This window comes from Solanum lycopersicum, chromosome 5 (genome assembly GCF_036512215.1).
Source record: "Solanum lycopersicum chromosome 5, SLM_r2.1".
Lineage (NCBI taxonomy): Eukaryota > Viridiplantae > Streptophyta > Magnoliopsida > Solanales > Solanaceae > Solanum > Solanum lycopersicum.
In genome coordinates, this window is record NC_090804.1 from 51,651,329 (window position 1) to 51,678,059 (window position 26,731).

At 32.9% G+C, this 26,731-nt stretch overlaps 1 long non-coding RNA gene across 2 annotated transcripts; it reads right to left on the bottom strand.

Annotated features, from left to right (window-relative positions):
• Positions 1 to 27: 27 nt before the first annotated feature.
• Positions 28 to 26,464, bottom strand: LOC104647657 (uncharacterized). 2 transcript variants are annotated; one of them, XR_741770.4, is made up of 5 exons: positions 26,238 to 26,464; positions 26,078 to 26,160; positions 17,779 to 17,843; positions 2,168 to 2,235; positions 28 to 1,484 (listed from the first exon to the last, which is right to left on the bottom strand). It is a non-coding gene; the product is annotated as an uncharacterized lncRNA (long non-coding RNA). The 2 variants fall into 2 exon arrangements; XR_011221034.1 differs by having other exon boundaries at positions 26,078 to 26,464.
• Positions 26,465 to 26,731: the final 267 nt, after the last annotated feature.

Below are 26,731 nucleotides of genomic sequence, written 5' to 3' on the forward strand. Positions count from 1 at the left end.
AATGACATCAAAATCAAGCATATAAAGTTCACTAGATTAATATAAGAAACTTTATTAGGAAATATTAAAGGACAATTTCTATACACCCTTTTTGCAACAACTGACTCACCCACTGGGGTAGACACTATAAAATGTTCATGCAATATATCGGGCAAAATGTCAAGCTTGTTAGCTACTAAAGGAGTAACAAATAATAAGATAGAACCGGGATAAAGTAGGACATATACATCAATAGAGAAGACTTTCATGTCACCACGTTGGGAGAAGTCTCTTGCTCACCCTTAGAGCGTAGAGCATAAAAATAATTTTTCTTTGGAGCTTCATTTGAACCACTTGGTTGAGCATGACCACTACCCTTGTCTTAAACCTTCACATTAGGGTAAACCCTAACCATGTGGACGCTCTTGCCACAACCAAATCAAATTCCCATTCGAACTACACATTTACGAAGATGACCCTTTCCACACTTTGCACAAGTAGGCTTCTTGTTCAGTGAACTATTATCTCTTCCATTTTTAGTCTAAGGGTTTGATACCTTATCATCCCTAACCTTAGGGAACTTGATTTGAAACCCTCTTCTTAAACCTAGGATTGTATTGAATCTCAAGCCTTCCCTTTGAAGAATCACATTTAAAAGATCTCACCCTCTTGGCATCCCTACTCTTCTTCTTAGCCCTTTCCTCCTCCACTTGTTGAAAATGAACCATGAGAAGAGAAATGTTCATAGTGTCATGTAACATAGCCGAATGACAATAATCTTGCAAGTCTTCTGACACTCCCGTCACAAAGCGGTTCATTTCATCTCTATGGTCGGAAACCAAATAAGGAGCATATTTTCACAATTTTGTGAATTTCAAGGAGTATTCAATCTCATTCATACCTCTTTTGACGAAGGTTGATAAACTCCACCACATTAGCTTACCTCTTCTCCATTAGAAAGAATCTATCAAGAAAAGCCTTCTTGAACCCTTCCCAAGTCACCGGTCCACCCCTTAAGAACCTATTATCCCTCCATTGGACATACCAAGTTTGGGTCAGATCTTTGAGTTAGAAGTGGCTAACTCAGCCTTCTCACTAGTAACTAGACCCATAGCATGAGGATCTTATAGATTTCGTCAATGAACTCTTGGGGGTATTCTTCAACCTTGAACCAACAGAAAGTAGGGGAATTCATCCTATTGAAGACCCTTAGTTGGGAGGCTAGGGCAGCAACTTGTTGGTTTGCTCAGGGTACTACCTCCCGATTAGCTTGGGCCAACATCTTTAGCTTTAGTAGTGGCGACTTATGATTGGGTAGTAATGGCTTGGGCCATTTGGAAAAGATTAGCCCGGATGGAACCATCCGTCAAAGGAGGATCTACCAAAGCTTGGTCATCATTCATATCTTCGTCAAGAGGAGGGACTTGATCACCACAGGGAGGATCTCCCGCATTGGAAATCTCTGCATCTAGTCTTCGTGCCGCATTACTTCGAGTATTCATTTCCTATAATCATAATAAGAGTATTAGATGCAAAAACACATAGAGCTAAACTCTAGAGGCACGATATTGAACTTCCAAGAAAGTGAGAGTTCCCTAAGCATCACATAGATTCCTATTCATAAATGTGGTGCACTTCACAAATATGAATATGAACCTACATATACGTGGTTGAGAGATACATAGACTCAAAGATATTTAACCTCATGCTGTGATACCAAGTTTTTCACATCCAGAATTACCCCCAAGACATATTTGGCATCGTCGTCCTCTTTGAGGACTATAACTAGCCTCTTAGCTTACATCATTACATTCATAGGTCAAATTTCGTGGAAATTTAACTTTTTACTACTTATATATCAAGGTTTACAAAGAACTCTACATACACATAATATATATATCTATATACATATATATCGAGTATACATAGACCCTTCGCATATGAAGATTACTTAGTTTTCTACTTTTATTGCACATAGATATATAGAATATAACATACTCTCAAAATAGTCGTCCTGTATCATATCCATCTAATACGAGTATATCAAATTAGGACTAGCCCATACACCACATATAGGTCATACAACATTTATTATCCAAATGAAAAGGAAAGAAAGATAAGAGTCTTGAACACTAAAGCAATATCATTGGCTTGATAGTGGCATCTCCCTTGAAAAGTGAGGACCTACCTTACTTGGATAATTAAGTAATCGAAGTCTTCTTCGAGTCTTCTTCAAAATCCCTTCAAGGACTGGACCTAAAATGTTAGGGAAAAGGAAGAATGGGGTTAGTATACCATTTGTACTAAGTATGACACCATATGCACACATATCATGAAAACATGCGAAAGGAGGACATTTCATTAAGTATGCAATTTACTTTGAAAACCTTTATGCACATGCAACAAGAATATACACAATCAATAAGGGATTATCCTTAAGTTAAAGGCATGTACATCACAAGACCAACAATATCAAAACTAGTCAACTCAAATGCATATCATTTAAATTAATACATATTCAAGTAACTCTATCATCAAGTCATAAATAACAACAAACATGAATAAGAGTACATTTCATCATAACAAAAGTAAGACAATTACCCATGAACCCTTATCAAGTCAACAAGTGCAAAGACCAAGCAAAGCCCCATTACCTTACTCAATCAAGTAACCCGACAAAAATGATCACCAACCTGCTACTTCATATAGCATAGAATTTAGGAGTAAATATCATCATACTTTAACAATATAGAACAAAACATATTCATAACTGACACCAATCAACATATAGTATCAACAGTGTGCAAGTTCATCATATACATATCATGTACCATTATATGAATGTTCATACATAAGAACGTCCTCCTTAGGTTTCCGTCAAGGCAAACTATTGCAATGCATAGGTAGAGTTCCATACCCTTACCTAACCTAAGTCAACCTCTCAAGTCACCCTAGTTGGTTTGTACTTCATTACTTCATTTTAGTTTAGGGTACACTTTCCTTAACCGACATAGACCCCAAGAGCTAAGTGTGGTATCCGGTGTTGTAAAATGTTACACCGATGGAAGGTGGTAAATAGTCCAAAGTAAAACTAAACATAGGCGTAGCTTTCTAGGTGGATCCAGTAGCTAGTCTTTCTATGGGGCAACATAGTTCAAGAACAAAAAGATAGGTATAATTCCTCTACATACAACTTGGCAAGTAAGACCTCCTCTCATGGGAATCCAATGGATGAGTATCCCTTATAGGGGAGTCAACACCTCATGTGGAACTATAGGGTGAATCTCCGTCTATGAGATGTCAACACCTCTCATTGTCAATTTCACTCAGTCCTAAGCTAAGTCCTTTTTTGAAATGTCTTTAATGTCTTTATTAATTATCATAACTTAATGTATGTGATAGGGTCTAACCCTTGTATAATAATAATCATCATATTCATAGCTCAATAAAAATTGCATGAATATAAACCTTTTATTACAATTCATATAAGTGAGGTTAGCACATTTACATATCACTTTATAATAAGGCTCATTAGCGAATCATTCACCATCGTTATAACATTTACATCTTAGCCAACACTTTACAAACCATAATTAAGAAATTTCAATTTAACATCATACCAAAACTATCAATCCTAATAAAAGGAACTCTAACAAAACATCATGCCTTAATCACAGCTCAACCATAATTGAAGTAAAGAATATGGATCATATGACTTACCAAGTCTCATTCATAATTCATCAACAAGGTATTACTTTAAACCCTTACTAAACCCAATTAGGTTATAATATAATCACTCATAAATAATAAACATGATAACCAAGTCATTTGAATCACTATATAACAATTCATCACTATTTCATAGCTTAAGATAAGACAATTAGGTCAATTCACAATATGCTTCATAACCTAGATCAACTTCTCAAGATCAAGCATGATATGAGTATAATTCATACTAGTTTAGTCCTAATTTAAATAAGAACATCATCTAATTGTAATTTAACCAATAACCAATTAAATTGAACCAATACAATAAAACTCATATCAAGATCACAACCTAGGGTTAAGGGGTAAAGGTCATCATCTACAAATTAGACCAATACATCAAGATATAACATAATTAGGTCAAAATACATGTTAATATATTCATAAAATACAAAATAAATCATAAATAAATCAATTCATAATCTAATTTTCGATATTGGTAAAGACCCACTTGAGAACCCTACTTTTGAAATCAATTTGACGGAAACCCTTTGAGGAAAGAGGTCTCAGAGGCGAAAGATATCTCATAAATTACTAATTAATGAAGATTGATTGTGAAACTTGAATCTTTGAATCCCTTAAACCCTGCCTTAGTTTGGTCTTCAATAAAGATCTTCACTAGAGAGAGAAAGAAGAGAGAAGAAAGAGAGTTTTGGATTTGAGAGTTACGAGAGTTTTAGTTAGTCTTAATGTGGTTAGGACTTTATATAGGGGTTTAAATGACTTAATTAAACCTCCCCTAACCCCTTATTATATTCCTAACTAAGCCAATTAATTATTTAAATTAAGTGAAAGTGTGTAGAGAAAACAGGTCCTTAAAGACGACACCACGATCGACGGATCGTCGGTCAATCGAGGACCAGTACCTTGTTTCGGGAATCACATCCATAGGTATGTTCAGAGACTGTGAAAAAGAGTCCCTTCAAGAATTTTGCTAAGTGTTGGTCGACTAATGACATCAATGCTCAGGCAGTCTTTGGCCCCAAAATGCAAGAGTCCTCCTCAAGGGACTTTGGTTTTTCCTTGGGGTGTCGTGCCCAGACGTTTCGACTATGAACTAACTCTAATGCATGTTATACACCCTCACACCAATTTTCATCATTTTCTGACTTCTAAAAGCTAGTCATATAGGCTAAGGCACGCTAGTACCTCATTGAACTAGTTTCCGGATGTCATGGAAATTTTGGTTTCTAGACTTCCTAAATGACTTATATATATTAAAATGTACCTTAAAATAATATCTAAAACTTCTGAACCTTACATTAGGCTCTAGAACACGTCTTGGATTTTCGAAGTGTTACACTTATGTTGACCAGACTCATTCCCAGTCTTAGCTTTCTTGTTCTTGTACTCTTCTTTGTCGCTCGAATTCTCTTGTTCAACATGTTACGCATAGAACTTTAAACTTGAAACGTCCATGTGCCCAATCAACATTCATCCCTACCTTCTTAGCTTGAATCAAGACCACAGCCAACAACAAACAAGGTCATCCTTCTCTTCATATCCTTAACCATCTCGGGAGAAGGGCACAGAGAGACAGTTGAGTGAACTTCAACCCATATTCATGCACAATCAAGGAAACCTGTTTCAGAGTAAGGAACTCCCGTACCTTTGCTTTCTTCATTTGCCGGGAAAAGAAACACCCCAAGAATGCTTCTTCAAAGAAAGCCCAACTCGGAGGTGGTATATCCTCATCTTTTCTCTCCTTCCACAAATCAAAATAAGTCCTATACACATTCTTGAGTTTTTATGAAACTAACTCAACCCTTTAATGTCAACCAGATGCATCACCTCAAACACCTTTACCTTCTTCAACTCTTACACAAAGTTTTTTCGGATCCTCAATAGTTCTCAAACAGGTGAAGCTTTGGGGATTCATCCTAAAAATTCCCAAATCCTCGAGGTGTCAGCCATTTCTTGTCAATCTCCTCTGTCATGCCCCGAGCTACCCCCGAGACGCGGACACGGGACCTAGGACCACAAGTGATCCCAAGCTAACTCTGCTGGCATGATCATGAGCATACTAAAGATAATAAACTATTGTGGAAGCTAAATCATACTTAAAAAAAAGATGGGGAATACCGATATTCTATAACTGAGATATTTGAAAACAATGAGTTTAATACAAAAGAAATATTAACTCAATACTAAGTTGAATCTAACTATGTCTGAAAATAGCCTCTAAACTAGATTAGAAATACTGGGACAAGCCCCAACTAAATCTAGAAAAAACTGAAACTAAATGACTAAAGACAGAAATGAAACTCATGATTGTTGTCATCGGAGAATGAGGACTCACCACTGAATCTTTTGAACTGGAGATCGGGAAATCGATCTATGTGTGATCTGGATGCTGAGAACCTTAACATACTTCACGAGAAGTTGTAGTGCACGTATGCGTCACTACTTGAAAGTGATGTGCTGATTTCTGAGCTAACTGGATGCAATGACCGATTTAAAACATGCTGAAGCTGAATACTGAATATACTAATAAATGGTCAATGCACAGAGTCTGACTGAATTGTGCGAGATACTAATAACCGATAATAAAACCATATGAGCTAAATGTGGAGTCCGATGTATACGCCCCATCGAGATGACTCAATATACCCTGCCAAAGGTATAAAGGCATACTGGTGTGATCACTAAACTGATTACCCACAGAGGGGACTTACAACCTACTCGGCTAGTAGTTCTAGGACTATTGGGTACGCTAAACCCTAGTCAAACTCGGTATTACGCTTCTCCCATTTAATTCTGTAAATTAACTAATTATATCCTAATTTCTGTAAATACTGCATTGCTCAAAACCGAACATGCCATCTGAGAATACAATAATTAATCTGGTAATTATGCATTTATAACTGAGGCATGTATATCTGAAGTGTCTGAAATATATGACCTAGTATGTGTAATTCAAGAACTAAAGAAATACAAAGCTAGGGTTCTGAAATTCATCCGATAATCTAAGTAATTACGTGATAATCTTATTTAGAACATATATTAAATAAATTTATGAAGTGATATCAAAGTTCTATACACCCTAGGTTTAATCATGATAAGAGAATCAAGAACTGACTGAAACTAAGGACCCAATGGGTGAAAGGAACCCACTAGTGAAATCCCGTATACAAGGTGATGAAATCCATGGAAAATACTTAAGTTTCGGGGCTGAAACTGCTGGAACTTTTGGCGTTCTTGAACTAGGGTTCTTGAGCTTTTTTATCCTCTCTTGTTTGTAATTTTCTAAGTTTTTATTTAATTATTTGACTTGGATATGTTTTAATTATGTTTCTAGGCTTAAACTGACTAAAATATGATGATTTAGGGTAAAAACAATGTAACTTAGGGTGTAAATGGAGTGGGAAAGGTCTAAAAGACCCCTGGGAATGTTGCTATTGGGCCTCACGACGGCCAGGACTGACGGTCTGTCATGTGCCCGACGCCACGTCGTTGGGTCCGTCGTGAGTGCCTGTTCTACATGCCTTTTCTAAAATGGGCATAACTTTTACTCGGAGGTTTGATTTTAGCAAGGTCGGTGGCTATAAAAAAATATAATTCAATTATATATGTGTGGGTAGGTCATGGGAGACCTAATTCATTTTGCTTTAAGAGTTATGATCATTTTATGTTGACCCAACTGCATTTCCCCTTAACTAGCTACAAATTTTCCACCCACGGTAAGACCGCAAGTCCACCTACGAACCATGATGGTCATCCATAGCTCTTGTAAGAGAGTGGTTGAATGGAGTCTTGATCGATGGTCACGGACTGTGGACCGTCATTTGACCTACGGACCGTAAGTCCCTTTATCGTCCAAGACATAACCAATTTTTCTAGGCTGAAATTTTTGGGAGGTTCTGATCCCATCAATGGTTGAGGTTGGACATTCGGTTCATTAGGTACCTCTGGCTCTTCGACATTCCCCTGGCTGTTTGAACTTTAAGTGCTCTTCGTGGAGGCATAGTTATTTGAGATATGTACAAGTACAATTTATAAAGAGACTTTTAGAGATAAACTCTAACACACAAAATGAATATGAAAGAAGTGAGAAATTCCTAAATCTTGTAGACTCCTAATCATAGATGTGGTGCGCTTCACACGATGACTAAGACTCTACAAACACACCTTCATAGATTCCCTAGGACTCTTAAACCTTGTGGTATAATACCAAGTTTGTAACGCTCAGAGCCTACACCCTGACGTGGCCGACACCCAATGACCATTGCTAGCCTTGAGAAAACTCATGGCTTGGCTTACTTAACTCAGCGGAAGAATTAACTTAACTCAAGTATAAAACTGGAAACATTCTCATGAAAAATTCTTTAAATAATAGTATTGTCCAAAATGGAACCTAAGTCTCAAAACAATATATGTAGGTCTTCAAGAGAGACCAAAAAACTAATTGTCTAACTATCTATTTGTCTATGAAACCTCTACTACTACAAAGATGAATGTTGGGACAAACCCCACAACATTCTATAAAAGAAATATAGATATCAATTAAAGGAATCCTATGAATGTAAGAAGAGTCACCATTGACTCTAGATGATTAAAATGGATCAACGAAGCATCACGTGTTGATCCTGGTTACCTGTATATGCATCATAAAATGATGCAGGATAACTAGCATCAGTACATTAAATGTAAGAGTGTGCAAGTTGGAACGCTAAACAACACTACTAAGCTTGTAAGATCAAAAATGATTTTACCTTTGCTCTACTCAACTCAAGAAGTCACAACCCAATATATTGCAGGAAAGACACATGTAATGTATATAAAGCTTGTAAAATAGTGTAAACACTTAGTGCATTAAAAATAATGCAACAATTAACTCAACTTTACTTATATATGAAAGTAATATAGTTTCCGTGGGAGATTCTCTAACCGAAAACAATCATTATGAGCCTAAGAGATGGTATAACCTCTTAGCTCACGTTGCAAGAGGACCTCTCTATACCTTGTCATCGATATAGAACCTGAACTACTAAGTGGATCCAGTGGTCTATGCGAAAAAGCACAAAGGAATCATCTAAAAGGTATGACCCTTTATCTGTCCATGCTGGCTACATGGTTTATGGAGACTTGAGTTGATATGAACTCACGTCCCCATATAGGTGCTCAATACTAATCCCAAAATGCTTAGATCATATGTTTATAAAACAATTTCTTCTCTGGTTTGAGGTAATTGATGAAACGTAGCTTTAAAATCTCTCTTGGTCTATTTAGTTTCCTTATACCTTTTGAGAAATGATTTCACTCATTGCTCTTTGATTTACCTCAAATTGACTTTATGGAATACTTTGTTTCGTTATAACTTTTGAGAATTGGACTCAACTCTCTACTCTTTGCTCAATTTGTAGCTTGAGCCTTAAAACAAAGTAAAAATATTTGTTTAAGATTATTGAAAACTTTAAGAACTTATTTTGACTTTCTTCTCAACTTTTACACCTGACTCTTTACTTCTTTTACTTTGATCTTAACTTTCCTTGAATTGGATTATGGATTCAAGGATCATGATCTCTTTTTCATGGAGGACTTGATGATTTTTTGATGTACTATAGAGGGTGGGATTCAGCTAGGAATTATAGGTACATTACTTAGGAACTCGTACGAAAAGATGGGGAAAAGGGATCTCCAGGTGACTCTGGTGCTCTGAGAGGCGCGGGGTGCCAAATCCTGACAGATACAGACTGTCCTCAGGGGATCTTTCGGCCGAGTTACACCAAGACTTATCATACAGAGGCTGCCGTGAGGGGCTCTAGCAGGCACAGTGCCCAAGGGCTTGTCAGATGCAATTTTTGACATTTCTTCTCTAATTTTTAATTCGAAAACCTTCTAATCTCTGATGGATGTAAACTCAAACACTTAGGATCAATAAAATTATCCATACCTAATAGTTTAGACTCATAAAAAAACCTGGAAAGACGAATTAAACAACCATAGGTATACCACAACTCAACCAACCAGAATTCAATAGTTTTTCATCAAGAACTTCAGTATTCATCATTCAATCAATTCTAGTTCAACTAAATTAAGCATATTGTTGTGTGGTTTGATGAACCTAACACAGAAAGATCTAACATACCTTATAGGGATCACCCCCGATGAATTTCACTCAACAATTTGGTGTTCTTGAAGAATTCTTGGTATTTTCCCCTTTCTCTTCTTCTTTTCTGTTTTCTCCCAAGACCTAAGCATATTCAATTGTCTAAAAACTTGATTAAGTCATAACAGCTTCCTATATAAACCCTTAAAAGAAATTAGGAAATAGTAGGGTGAAAAGACTTGTTTACCCTTACTAAAATCCAGATTGGATTTTCCTCAATCAAACAACACAACTTCCGATAGGCATATCTTCCTCATAAGATATTGTAATTTCATGAAATCAGCGGAGATAAAAAGATTTCATCAAGGGATTTCCAACCATATGTAGAACTAGCCCTAACTTATCCTTGCTAGAAGTTATGACCATTTGAAAATGACCAAAAACCTAATTTTACACGTATAATTATCTAGATTTGTCCTATTCTTTCCAAAACATATATTATTTGTAACTTTCATTAATCCTAGTTATTTAGGTGTATGAGATATTAAAGTGACTAGACAACATTTGAGAGTGTAATTAGAGAACAAAAATGAAGGCAATGGAAGCTAAAATTGAAGTTATTGAAAGGAATGATACATAGGAGCTTGTTTATTTTCTTCAAAAGTAGAGAATCACTGGTATCAAGTGGGCCTTAAAGATAAAGCTGGAAGAGAAGGGTGGAATCGATAAGTATAAGGAGCAAATTGTGGCTAAGGGATACAAGTACGAGTATGTAATTTACTACGTTGACGTTTTTGCTTTACTTGAAAGTCATGAAATTATCACAATGTTAATTGCCTTGGCAAAATGAAATTCTAGGCCTATCATCATGTTGGATGTCAAATAAGCTTTAATACATGGATACTTGGAAGATGAGGTATTTATCAAACATTCCCTTGGTTATGTTAAGATTTGTAACGAACATAAGACTTATCAATTGAAGAAATTTTCTATAAACTAAAAAAAAACCCATGAGTTTGATATATTAGCATTGGGGCTTATTTTGAGAAAATGGGTTCTCAAAAATGTCAATACTAGCATACACTTTTTATGAAATTTTAGGAGAACGGGAAGTTTCTCAATGCGTGCTTATACATTGACAATTTTATATTCACGAGGAATAGTACAATAATTTTTGAAGAACTCAAGAAGTGTATGATAAATGAATATTCGACATGTTTGATATTTGTAATGAAAAGCCTTACAACCTAACTAAGACTGAACAACATATAGAGGGAACACCACAGAGGGGAATAAGATCGACCCTTCCCCCTCGTTTTTGTTCACACCCAACCAAGCCTCGAGGACTACAGAGCTCTTCACGGGCAGTGGTATTTCACATGGGCCATTATTACGTTCGTGAAAACTACCCTGGAAACCCCCGAGTCATTGTGAGGAACCACATTGGTCTTCAGAACCCATGATGCTTCATACGATCTTTGAAGTGGATCATGAATGGGGCAGTTCAGACTCTAAGTATTTGGTCAACTTGAAACAGTAATATGTTTTAGCTAAAAATGAATTAGGTGGTTCATGACCTATCAAATTATATATTTTGATTCCTTTCTAACGCCACTTAACTTGCTAAAATCCAAGCTTAGAGTAAAAGGTTATGCTCATTTCAATAGAGCCCTATTGAGCAGGGAGACAAACCCGACACAATCCGTTATTGGCCTGGTGAAGCGATTTCATCATCTTTTATGTCAGGGTCATTTTGGTGTTTCCCCCTATGCTTTGGGTACTTAAACCACATCGTATGATGCCTAAACTATGTCATTTTACTCAATAAAAGCCTAATAATCTAGCAGATTCTACCCAAAGCTCTCATTCTCAAAATAATAATTGAAATTAGAACAAAAAAAGAGTAAGAGGCGCCAGTCCTTCCAAGAACAAGCAGATGTGTTCTTCAAGTTCAGAGATTCAAAGGATTTCTCCTTAATTTTGGTCACCATGTATGTGGAATTTAACAAGTGAGTTCCTCTCTCCCATTAGGTTCGAAGAATTTAGTTAATTTATTAAATTCTCATAAAATGTTCAGACCTAGGATTTCTATTATTTCAAAATTTATTATAATTATGGTTCCATTCATGTAAATAATTTGTTTCTTGATAAGTGTTCATCGGTCGGTTTTGTTCGGCTTTATGTATTATCGGTTCCGTTTATCGATTTTTGGATTTTAACTATTCTAAACCAATAAAAAACCAATAAGATATTTTTATCGGTTTTTGGTCGTTATCGATTCTGTTTTCGGTTAATTCAATAAGAAAATGTCCGTAAAATATTATTTGAATTCTCACTTCTCTAAATATTTTAATATAGTGAAACAAGAAAGGTAATGAGAAATAACATCAATAAGAGAAAACATAGTTCAAAATCTATAATTATATGTCATGAACGCCAAAATATAAAATAAAATTTCTTATGGTATTCAAATTACAGATCTTTACAACTTTCAAAAGATACAACCTACAATTATAAAAAAAACAAATATCAAATATTCCAACAAGACTAAAACTAAAACTCAAATCAAATAGCTACAATTCAGAACCTAGTCTGAAGTGGGTAAATTACTAATAATTTTATATAGTTATAATGTATAGTTATATATTAAATAACTAATATCTAATATTTAGGAAGGAAAAATTTATAATTATTATCGTCTTATTGGGTTGTTGGTTTACCGAATAACCCAATAATAAAACTGATATTAAACAAATAAGCCAATAACTTTTTTTATAAACCCATTAAAAACCTAATATTCTAATATACGTGCACTAAGAAACCTAGCTTGTAAAAAATTCCTCCTAGTTCTTGATTTATACTTTCTAGGTCAACTAGACAAAAGTTCATGCTTTATATTTCAAATGGCATATTCTCAGTTTATAAGTATTGCACTCTCCATTAACATGTTAGTTTTTAAGCTATTTAGTATTTAGTACATTTTAGCTTCATGAATATTTACTTGATAGTATACTAAGCACCAAGTTGGACTAGGGTTCAGCGTACTCTCAACATCCAAGAACTACGTGCCAACATAGTCTTAGAAGTTGCCTCTGTTAGGCATTAGATTTTAGTGATCACACCATAATCATGACTTTATACCCTTGACATGGTATATTGGGTCTGCTCGATGGGGCGTATACATCGAACTCCACGTTTAGCTCACATGGTTTATGTCGGTTAAAAGTATCTCCAAGAATTAGACTCTTACTGCATTGACAATGTTTTGAACAGTTACCTCAGTATATAGTTCAACATGTTACCTTCCTGATTAGTACTTGGTCATTGCATCTAGTTTAGTTTTCAGATATACTTTAGTAAAAATATATTTATCCTAGTTAAGATTATATCATTGCTCAGTTATGCATTGTTCAACTTATATTCTTTGTTTAACTTTTGCATATCTATATCTTGCATGCTCAGTATATGATGTAGGTTCAGATACTCATCTTCCAAATTACGCTTAGATAGATTCTATATTCGACTTAAAAAACTTTAGTGGTGAGTCCTATTGAGGAAAATACACATGCTTTCTGTTTTGGTCTTTACTTTGAGTTTTCTCTATTTTTAAAGTTAGCTGGGGGCATGTACCAGCCACTCAACTCAATTGGAGGATTTCCAAGCATCATTGTAGATTTAACTCAAGTTTATAAGTGTTGTTTCATGCATCAGTAAACTCTTATAATTTATATTTACTTTCAGAGTAGTTGGAGTTTTCCCATTTTTGATATCCACAAGTTTAGATTCTGTATAGTATATGATTTACTTAGATATTTTAAGCATGCTAGATATATGTGAGACACGTGGTAAACTTGGGGTCACTTGTGATCCTAGGTCCCATGTTACATCTAGGGGTAGCCATGGGGGTGACAGGTAAGATGCACTATTTTGTTGGTTTTAAAGTAGTGCAATGTAATGCTGAGATATTGTCTCTCAAAAGAAGTATGTGCGAGAAATTTTAAACAAGTTTAAGGTGTAGATTGCAATTCAACCAACTTTCCAGTTGAGTTTGTCTTGAAACTGAGCAATGTTGTAGTTGAAAGAAGGTAGACAACACGACTTACATGCTCATTGTTCGTAGTTTAATGTATGTAGCTGCTACAAGTCCACCATCATGTATGTTATTAGTGTTTTAAGTAGATATATGGAGTGACCAACAGAAATGAACCGCTTAGAGGCGAAGAGAATTCTCTGTTACTTGCAAGCAACAAAGGATTTTGGAATTTTCTATAGGAAAGGAGAAATTTCAGATTTATCTGACTTTACTTATAATAATTATGTTGGGAATCAAGATGATAGAAAGATCACTTCGTGATATATTCTTATACTAGGAACAAGGTTGTGTCGTGGTCCTCCAAAAAGCAAACAATTGTCACATTATCAAGTACAATAAAATTTATTGCTACCAAAGCTTGTGCTTGTCAAGGGGTAATGCTTAGGACCAGAGTCATCTCAACCATAATTGTGCTAAAGTAATCTCTTGGGGACTATATTTTCTCTCAAAGATGCATATCATGGATTAATAAATTTGAAGAAAAAAGTTGTATCGAAGTTATAATTGAAAAAATGAATATTATGCAGTTGATTGTAGTATTTTTGTTATATTATTATATGACTAGTTAATTCTAGTATCCTTTCTAATTTCTTATGTGGATATCTATTTTATTGTCTAGCTCATTTATATTTTGAACATTATCATGAACCATCAATATTGTATTCTTATATTTACTTCTCTTTATTCTCCTTTCACTATTTTTTATTCTTTCATTGTTGAATAACTGTGAAGTGTCTGAAATGTTATAATATTCTACATTATGTAAAATCAATTGTTATGTGTTTTTATAAGGGAAAAAAATCATATGTATCCCCCTAGATTATGGAAGAAATTATAGAGACACACATTAACTACACTTAGGGTCTATTACCCCTCATGAACTTGTTTTTTTTTTGTAATTTTGTGCACCATTTTGGCGTACGTGGCATCCAAATATCTCCCACATGCATCAGCTGTGTGGAGTCACAGAATGTGTCATGTAAGACAAAAGGTGTATAAAATTACCCAGAAAAAAAAGTTCAGGGGGTAATAGGACCCTAGTTTAGTTAAGGTGTGTCTCTGAAATTTCGGTCATAGTCTAGAGGGGTACTTGTGCATTTTCCCGTTTATAAAAAATCAAATTTCTTTTGGTTTCATATTCAAATTCCATGTTTTATTATTCTAACTTTACATAACATAATATTGATTGAAAATTTACATTATTTTTATTCTTACTTCATAATGTCTACACATATCTAATCTCTTCAAACCTCATTTGTATGATTAAACTAAGTATGCTATAATTATTCAATTTATATTTGTCAACTAAAAGTAATAGGGCCTTTTTATAAGATTTGGATTTAGGCCTCTAAATTTGTCGAGACGGGCCTGACTTAGGAGAATCCTTTTTGAGTTGTAGTTCAAGACAGGAAAAGAATCTACACTGTTTTGTGACCAAAATCGTGTCATCAAGTTGTCAAAGAATCTGTGAACCATGAAAAAAGAAAACACATTGAAGTGAAATATTATTTTCTACGAGACCTCACTAATGAAGGAACATTAGAGTTGCAGTACTGCCGAAGTGAAGATCATTTGGTGGACATTTTTCACAAAGCCTCTCAGATTTGTACAGTTCCAAAAGTTGAGGAGGTTGATAGGTATTAACACAATGGAAGAGTTGAAGTAGCTAAAGTTAACCTGAAGCTTTAGAGCTTGTAGTCTAAGGGAGAATGTTAATAAATAAAGTCTTGTTACAGCTTTGTCGTAGTCTTTAGGAGAGTAGTTTATCATGGATTTGTTTACTTTTTTTAGGATTAGTATTTGTTATGGTTCCTACTTTCTTGCTTAATGTTTTTATATCTTTATGCCAATAAAATCTATACCTCCGGAGTACAAAATATAGTTAGAAAAGGAGTTCCTTTTATTTTCAGCGTATTGACTCTTTTCTCCTTTTTTTTGGTTTTTTAAAATTCTTCTTTGTTGTGGATATGTTTACGACCCATCCTAGCTAGTCACAAATAACTAATAGAAGCTACGGAAAGAGTCGAATAGGAAAGACAATCTAGCAAATAAAAAAACGACCATGAAGGTCATAACAATTATTTTTTTCGTACTCTTTCTTCTCCACCCTTCAACACAATTTGGCTAGAAACTAAAAAAATCAATAGTTATAAGAAAAACTATAAATTTCTTCATATAGGATTTGTCCAAATAATAGTAAAATCATTATATAGATTGAATTCATATGTACCCATATGTATTTTGTTAAGAGACAATAGGTTATTAAATTTTTATGATTCTTTATTAGAAGTAGGATAAAGTAACCTTGCCAATAGCATGGTATACTTTAATTGCTATCCGAACTATTCAATAAATATTAATGATCCAAACATAATTGATACATTAACATTAAATGTTAAAATTAAAAATATAAATAGTAAGGATACTACTAGGAAATTAGTCATAATATATGGAACCAAGACATATGAGCACATCTAGATCCAATCTATATCATGGTTTGACAGCTACCTAGACAATTCCTATGTGAAAAAATTCTAATGGGGAACTGTAGACTCAACTACTTTATTATTTTAAGTAGTACACCATTTGTTAACAAGCATGTTTAACAACTCTTTTTGGTCATCTAATTTTCATGCGTATTCAAACCATTTAAAATTTTTTATGTTACATTTTAATATTTTCATATCACTAAGCCATTTATTTTTAAAGGTTAATCTTTCTGATAAAGAGTATCTTTGTACATACCATTGTTTTTTAATATAATTTCCTTGACTTTTCCAAAGTTTATCTAAATATTTTATATCTGGTTCAAAAGGTTCATCTAATCTAATCATGCATAAAACATCCTTTATTTCTTTACTAGTAGTGGGATTAGTAGACTTTATCGGTTTAGAATTTTTAATTTCATATTCTACTTTGGGAATAGTTTCTGAGAATCCTACCCCTTTAACTTTTCATCTAGAACTTCTAAGGATATTTCCTCCTTCTCCTTTGTTATGAAGATGATGGTCTAGAAATGAAATTCGTTTACTTGAAGAGATTTGATCATAAGAATGGGATTTTACAAATTTTAAATCTATGGATCCATCAGGAAATTGAATTACTTGATCAATATATGGATTCTCTTCTTTCATTTATTGCTCCGTTATGGAGTCAAAATGTCAATCATCTTTTGTTATTATGTCATCCCATTTTATTATTTTTGGGGCAAAAGTATTATTATGGTTATGATTTTGGTTACTCCTTTATTACTTACTATTTTAGCCTTAGGGGCTAAGGTAGTTTTCATTAGTCTATAATATACCCTATATATTATGGCTATTTCTCTAGTATTAGCTTTACTGTTCATATTTTTAGCTTTAACATTTAAAGTTAATGGATCAATTATGTTTTGATCATTATTATCTATTGATTATGAGGATAACAGTTAAAGAATGTCGAGTCATTGGCAAGGTTACTTTGTAGTACTGTTAATAATGAATCATCACATATTAAAAGATATTGTCTCTTATTATGTATTACCAAATTTCAAAATGATTTAATAAATAAATAATTATTATACTAGAAAAAATTATTATAAGAAACCATCATGTTCCAAAATGCAGTACGAAGAAATGAGTTTCTATCTCATACTTCGCATTCGAGAAGAGAAATAGCTCAAGAGAACTTCCTTTTCGGATATGCAGTATGAAGAAAACTTTTGGATTAAATACATAAGCAAATGTAAGTCTAAAAAAGATTTCTTTCTGATAACACATCTGAAAAGCAAAAAGGACAATATCAAAATTCCAAAAATCCAGTGACATTAGTGACAATCCTCTAGAACATCGAAGTATAAAAACATGTACTACATAGTCTATGAAAAGGAAAGTTAGGAAAAGAGCATAACTACCTCAAAAATTCGAGTACTCTGCTAGCAACGAAGACCACCATAACTACCTCTTCCCGGCTCAGAATCTAGACAATGAAGGTGCAGAAAAGGTAACGACATAATACATAAACAGCATAATACATAAATATATCATTTAACTTGGCTTCAAATCACAGTTATGCCCTTCAACTTTGGGTCTGCATAAGTACACATTTAAACTTGTATAAAATTGAACAAATAGACACACATGTCCTATATGTCATCTTACATGTCATTTTTTGTCCTATGTGGTGTCCTACGTGTATTTTGTCATGTAGGACTCCTGTGTTTATTTGTTTAAAAGTTGGATAGTTAGAGTGTCTGTTTGTTCATTATGAAAGTTGGAGGTCAAAGTTAAAATTTGAAGTCAAGTTTGGGTTCAATATATGTATTATGCCTACATAAACACATACATGTACTCAACGTCATCGACAAACCCTAACATGAGTTTATGATACGGGTTTGTTTTATACTGACTTGTTTAGTACTAAATCATGTATTTTAATACACTTATTTATAGATCCAGACTAGAAACTCAAAATAATATTGTATCAGTACAAGAAAACATCGAAATAAAGGTCAAGCTATGGATTGTTAATAAACCAAGTCCATCACCACTTAATCACTTATCACCTTATATTAGTACACCTGCTCTTGGTTGTATATACGCATCTAATCACTATATTTTATCCATGATCTAGCTAAGTTCCGAGTATAATCTTATAAATATAGATGTGTTTATTGCATATTTGTTCTGATAATCTTATAGACATGATTAAACTAATTTTAGGCCAAAACAACAAGTAAGGACCTAAAAGTTTGATTGAAATGAAAAGAAATGTGTCCCACGCACTAAAACATAGCCAAAGTTGATGCAAGAATGGAGTTCGTAGCGAAGGTACACCTCGCTATGAGCCCATGTTGCACCTATTATGATATAAAATTTTGAAACTAAAAATTTATGCGTGAATTTATTATGCATGAAGGAGGAAGGAGTCCAAAATGAACTTTGTAGTGTGCCCATTGGGATATGTTATCGGGTCCACGCCACGACCCTCTCATGGACTGATATGACCAAATCAAAGTATAGTTCAATTGGATTATGATTTCAACCTTACTACTACAAATAAGTTATTAAGATGACATTTTAGAATTACACATTATTTTTAAAGGTTATAAATCATTTTTTAGGGTTAGAGATTATTCATAATACAGAATATTCATTATTCTTACCATTTAATGGTTCAATTATTGTTTTCTAACTATTGTGGAATGGACAAGATTCTCTTGCAAGAGTAATATTAATCAAATGTTTTATTTACTTTCTTTTATCATGTTCTTTAATAGTTTAAATTACTTTAGTTAATATATGCAACTAGTTATGAGTAGAAAACTCATAACTAGGGTTATGGATCTTAGAGCTTGTCTTACATTGATGCTAAAAGCTAATTATTTTCATAAGCACTTTTTTAAAATAGCTATTCAGAAAAGTGTTTTTGAAAAAAAAAATTATGTTTGGCTAATTCATTTCAAAAGTGTTTTTATAAGAAAATTTTTGTTTGACTAATTTTTTCTGAAAGTGTTTTTTAGAGTCAAATTACAACTAAGGACAAGTATCAATGTATTTTTAATATTATGATTATTTTATAGAGAACAAAATAGTTTAAACATCTATTAAAAGAAATTAAATTTAATGTTTATTTTTATGAAATTAAAATGTTCATATTCAATTTTTCAGTCAATATTATATATTTTTTTGAAGGGTTGAAATAATTAAATGATATTATTTTTCTCTTTTTCCATTTTTACAAAAGATGTTGTTACCTTCTTCTTATTTTCTAATTCTTATTTTCTAATTCTTATATATATATATATATATATATATATATATATATATATATACCTTTCGTTATACTTTTGGGATACCAATGCCCTTATCGTTCAAATTTTGGGTGTGTATATCCTTTGAAATAAAAGAGAGACACGTGTCATCCCGAACTATTCTAAATGATATTTAAATACCTTTTGTTATACTTTTGGGACACCAATCCCCTTATCGTACAAATTTTGGGTGTGTATATCCTTTGAAGTAAAAGAGAGACACGTGTCGTAATCTAAACAACCTTTCAAACAAAATTTTTTTTATGCATAATTTAAAAGTTCACCCAAGACCCACCGAAACAAGTATAACCCAAAAAAAAAATAGATCCATACCCAAATAAACTCATTTTACCTTTGTTCATTATTCAACCACCGAAACACCCCCAAGAAATAGTTCAACACAGAAACTCCAACACAACATTCTTCTCCGACGGAAGTTGCAAAAAAACGGCCAATACCTAATTATAACGGAACCCCCTTCCCCTAAGTATATATGTTCTTCTCTTATGTAATTGATAAACCTGATGAAGGTAGCACAAAAGTGAGACAATAATAACATGTTTGAGTTCAAGAAGGATAGGAAGATGGATAAAGGAGAGAGAGACTTATTCATTTATTTTGATCTCTTGAGATGTTAGTGACATATTTTGATTACTAAATCATCACCAGCTACTAAAAATCGACAGCACCCAATTGTTTATAGTTTCTACATTTACTAAGGAAAAAATATATAACTTTTGTGACTATAAATCCATTTGAAGTTTGTTGGTTCAGTTCGTCGATGAGATTGGAATACCGATGAAGGAGAGACGAGTTCAAGATGACCATGTTTTATGTTGACCGAAGGGTCATTGTGTCACTGATTCGCTGGAGCAAGGAAGACTGAGTTAGTTAGCGATAACAAGTGATTTGGTTTGTGGAGCGAGGGAGGCTGAGTTTAGTAGCAATAATAACTGATTTGATTTGTGAAACTTCATCGAAAAAGATGAGTTGCGGTCGTGTCTTAAGTTCCGGTGAGGAGTTGGTAATTGGTTGTAGTTGGTGGATGGAACAATGAAGAAAAGAAAAATGGAGTTTCTTTGGGATTGGGTCTTTTGGGTTTTTCACTCAAGTTATAATATCTGGTGCGTTTTTGGTGGGCTTTTTGGTATGAATAAAAAAAATAAAATAAATTTTGTATAGACCGTTGATATTATGACACATGTCTCTCTGTTAAATTTTGGGTTACTATTCTTTGAGATTGACCACTTTATCCCAATAGAGGGTATAGTTTGGGAACCATTAAAATTTTAGCACCTTTGTCATGGAGTGTAGTTTCGAGATTTATAGTTTGTAGAAATTTATCAAGTAGTTGCTATTTTTTATATTACATTGATTGTTGTTTTGTTCATTTTAATTTCCCATAGTTTCTGACTTATTCTAGGAGTCAAGAATCTCCCGTTGTTCCTTTTGATCCGAAAATTGAAAGAACAGTCAGATATATGAGGTCCATTTTATAATGGGTCATCAGAATAATGAAAGAGTAGAAGATGAGGTTATTGGAAAAGTATATGCACAACAGAAGCATATCTGAATCATAGTGTTTACATGAATAATAGATAACCAAAAGATTTATGCTACAACACATATAATATGCTAGAACACACAAACTTACTGGAACTTAATTCAAGAATTACCTCTTGAAGCTCGAGAACAAACCTTGAAGCGAATCTACAAGATAGATAGTAACTATGGTTTTCCACAATGATACAAAGTTCACAACCAAACTCTCTCATTGGGTGGGCAAGTATTAATATAAACCTTCAATCTTTCTAAGAATCCCTAATTATAGAGGTTTCTTCCTAATTCAAAGAGGAGAACCAAAACACACCGTAATTTTCGCCAACTGAAAAATTCGCGCTAGTTTTGTTTCTAACAGATAACTAATATCTCTCCCCTTTTTCCTCTAGAATTAGGGTTCTGAATTTAGTTAAATATGTGCACTATAGGAACCACATAATTAATTATTGAGGTCGCCACCACAAGAAAGAACTTCCTTTTAAATTTATTCATTTCTAAAACTATCATTCATCTTTCATATAAAAAGATGTGACTTTTATGAAAAGTTGTGACTTAAATAAAGAGTTGTGACTTTTATGAAAAGTTGTGACTTTAATAAAGAGTTGTGACTTTATGAAAAGTTGTTACTTTAATAAAGAGTTGTGACTTTATGAAAAGTTGTGACTTTTATGAAATGTTGTAAAGCAATTTTATGAAAAGTAGAGACTTATATGAACGTTTGTGAACATTCCGAAAGGTTGTAGCTTTACCAAATAGTTGTAACATTTCTGATAAGACACAATAAACAGTTGTTCACTCTACCCTTTGTTGTCTATAAATAGAGATATTTCTTTTCCTTTCATTTTAAAACAACAAAGAATATGATCTTCTTCTTCTACATCCGGAAAATTAAATATTCATGTACTTTGCTCCTGTTGAATGACTTACTGACACCATTATTTTTTACCAATATGTTGGTGAATAAAATTGTTTTGATCGTGAGAGGATGTAATTCATTAAACCTCTGGTTTTTAAGGTGAATAATTTTTCTAATGAGACATTGTGCATTGAGTTGACTAAATTTTTTCCTTTCTATTTCATTCTATTTTTACATATCTTGTTATGTTTTCTTACACTCATTATGTTTTGTCTATAATATTAATTGTTTTTTTTTACTACATATTTTAAACTCCTCTTTTATGTTTCTGCAAAATTATTGTCTCTAGTTATATTGAACATATACGCATATAGTATGTATATTCATTATGCATAAAATAATTATTGTACTCAGTTCTAAGAATTTATATTTTGATACTATTTTAAATTTTATAACTTGAGTTTAGTATATATAAGCTTATATATTGTCTATTTTTACATACATGTGAAATTTCTCACTTATATTCTATGCAACTTAAATGTTCTATGTATTACGAATTGCCTTTGTATATATATTCTTATTTTCTTTTTGTTCTTTTAATATTGATTACATAACCAACATTTTATTATTTTGTGAATAATTCATTCATTAAAAGTTCTTGACTTATGTGATAATGACAAATAATCAAATTCATATTGGAATATTGCTAATATTTTTTTAAAACCTATTTTTCTATTATTCTTAATATATGGATATTAATAATAAAAATTAATTTCAAAGTCAATGCAATTATTGTTTATATAAAAATCGACATATTTACTAAAATGAGTGTTTTAAGTTGGAAGTACTACAATAATTTAACATTTAAGCTAGTGAATCCATGCTTTTTAAGTTATATTGAGTTGTAATAATTTTGTTTATAATTATAAAATATGTGATTAAAATCAACTATACATTGAAAAAAACTATTTTAAACTAAGTTAAGAAATCAAGCGTATCCCACATTATCATAATTTATAATCAATATTCATTAATTTAGTTTAATGAAAGAGAGAACTCTCACACCATGAATCAACAAACAATCCTTTTTGTACTTATCATGAGTCCAATTTGTTCACGTAGCTTAAGCTTAAGGTTCCCCATCTTACAGTCACTTACTTTTTCATACTACGTCGGTGAAATTGATGGATTCCTAATGACAATTAGTTCTTCCAAGAGACACTTTCCCATTTCAGAAATAAATCTTCAATTTTATTTACCCATTCCTCTTTCTCTAGGGGAAGAAGTTCCTCGTCTTCAAACTAGAATATTCAAGGAAGTGTTTCTTTGACTGAAACATGTTCCTTTTCTTCTGGAGGAGTGAGTCTATTATGATTATTGTAGTCCTTTATACGAGGATTAACACTCCTTATAATCAAACCCCTCCTCATTTGACTCCTCTTCATCAGATTCCTCTTCATAAGACTCCTCAACATTCTTATTCCTTGACTTGTCCACAGAACGTGGTCGAAGAAGTATGTTTGGTCTTTGTTGTGTTTTTTTCCACAAAACGAGGTCGATGAAGTATGTTTGGTCTTTGTTGTGGTTTTCACCCTCAACAACAAGTTCAGGTACAATTATTACATTAGGTCCACTTTCATCATCCAAACTGTGAGATATTTTCTCATAAGTTCCTTGAATAAATTTTCTCCACTTGTCACCTCTAGAAAGCTCCACCATTTTTCATTTCCTTCCTACCTCTCCAATATTCCCAACAACTTCACAGTCCTCTTCAGACTCCGTGTCATCACTTCGAAGAATCGGGACTTTATTCTTTTAACCCTCAATTGTAAGTGGAGGACTTCCCAATGGGATATCCATAAGAAAGGCCATTTCTCATGAGTCCCATTGTCCAGCATTCATTTTTCATAACCCCATTCACAAGTAGTGTATCTCAATGCGGTAATGGGATATTAACAATTTTGAAAAAACAATCATGAAACAAAGTCATCCCTTGAATTCGTGTGAATATGCACCTGAGTCAAATTACACAATCATTATTACACTAATAATTTATCAGAAAATAATTAAGTTTGTCTTAAACTTCCAAAATGGCAAATATTTTTTTATTTGGAAGTCAAAGATAAAATTAATTATTTTATGATAATTTTTTAGTATACTAATGTTTTTGAAATTTGACTTAGGTGCATATTTATGGATTCCGAAGATGGTTTTGTTTCAAAATGGTTTTGTCGAAATTGTAAGAGTCCCATTAAAAAATTGGTTATACAACTTGTGAATGTGGGTGTGACGATGCGACTCACGAGAAATGGCCTTTCTTTGGGGATATCCATTGAGGAGTCCTCCACTTACAGTTCGGGGTGAAAATAATAAAATTTTGATTCTTTTAAGTGATTACAATGAGTCTAAAGAGTACTGTGAAGTTGGTGAGGATATTGGAGAGGTTGAAAGGAAAAGAAGAATGGTGGAACGTTCTAGAGGTAACAAGAGGAGGAAGTTTATTCCAGGAACTTGTGAGGAAATATCTGATAGTTTGGAAAGAGGAGAATGATCATGATATAGTAATTTTACCTCACCTTGTTATTGAGGATGAAAACAACGACAAAGACTGAATATATCTTCTTCGGCTACGCTCTATGGACAAGTCTAAGAATAAGAATTATAAGGAGTCTACTGAGGAGGATTATGATGAAGAGGAGACAGATGAGGAGAGGTTTGATTAGGAGGAGTGTAAATCTTTGTATAAAGAGGATTGAGGTGATTATAATTAACTCACTCCTCCATAATAGAATGAAAATGTTTCTGTCAACAAAACACTTCATTTAATATTTTTGTTTGAAGAAGAGGAACCTCTTTATCCAAAGAAATAATAATGGGAAAAGAAAATTTCAGAACTTTTTTCTGAAATTGGCATGTGTCTCTTGCAAGAACTAATTGGCTTTATGAATCCAGCAGGTATGCTGATATGGAATGAAAAAAGTAAGTGACTGTCACATGGGGAACCATAAGCTTAATCTAGACGAACATATTGAACTCTTCGCAATAATTTCTAAAATCCTACTAAGTGTATGAAATTATTCATTAACTAGAAATTTAAATTTAGAAAAACAATACTAGTAAAAATAACTGACAAAATGGTGGATAAAGGCATAGAAAGATTTAAAAAAAATGATGTAACACTATGTAGACAACTATTTAAGTTGAATCTTGATTGTCCATCTACCTTTTACAGATTCACTAAATCATCTTTGTGTTTTCAAGAATAGGCACATTATATTCTTGATATGTCTACAAATCTAAGAAACGAGAAGGGGGGTTGGTGGAATAGAATTTTTTTACAAAGATAATAGATTGAATCGTGATATCTAGTATGAAACTATAAAAATACTCAAATAATCTTAAGAAGACAAATCACGTTATCTATAGCACCAAGTAATTCTTGTTTGGTTAAATGATTCATTGGTTATTAAACACTAAAGCCAAGTCTTGGATGTCATATACTTGCATATACAATAGACGCAAATAAGCACAAATATATATTATTATTATTGGAGTTGTAAATAATATTTCAATATATTAAAATAATCATAGAAATAACAAATTAAATACCATGTTGTGTATGTTCCAAGATATAGGCAAGATACATTATGAGGTATTATGGACCTATCTAAAGCCTTGAGAGCCTTTTGAATCTAGGTTTGTTGTGTAAAAAATTAGTTCACATTAGATTAGAAATCCAAAGTGTAGTATATAGATCCCTATCATTAGATAGAGTTTAATATGGATTAAATTAACATAATCAATTAATAAAAACTAATATTATATTCCTTAAATTTAATATTAGCAATATAAATTATTGGGATGGAAAATAAAGCCTTTGATTAAGACATCAGGAGAATTTGGATATCTCCATGAAAATCAAAGATACATCAAAGAGGAGGAAACAAATAAAACAAAATGTAGAAATGACGGAGAGGAGCTTACAAAGGATGTCTTCAATAACCCTCATGACTTGGTACCTCTTTAAAAATTATCTTCGAAACCACTACATCCACTGAAAGATACCTCTATAAAATTAAAAAAATTAAATTAAGTATCGATAGAATTTAAGGAAATGAGGATGTAAATGGGGGTAACTAATTACTTCTGTGATCGGAGAAAGAATAGAAGATATCGGAGGTAGGTGTGATTCACCCACAACCTAAAGAAATGGAAAACCAGGGCAATGTTAATTTGTGGAGATGGACGAGGAGACAAGGAATGTAGAAAGTATGCGAAGACAATAGGAGGATAAGAAAGAAGCAATTCTTTGTAAGAAAAATTTATAAAGCCCTAGCCAATTCTCTTAATGGACTGGGCCTGGATACTGTTTTTTTTTTTTGCTTTTTGTTTATTTCATTTGGTCTTCTTTATCCATTTTTTTCATAATTTTTTTATAAAGGGTCCTTAAGTTCTATCAAATTTATCTAAAAATATAAAAATTAAATTAAATTATATAACAAAGATAGAAATTTTCGATGTGAGTACTGTTATATAACACCAACGCTTCAATATATAATTCAGATACACATTGTAGAAAATTAATATCACATTTTAATTGCAATAATCAAGTGAATTATCAGTTTTCTATAACCTGCA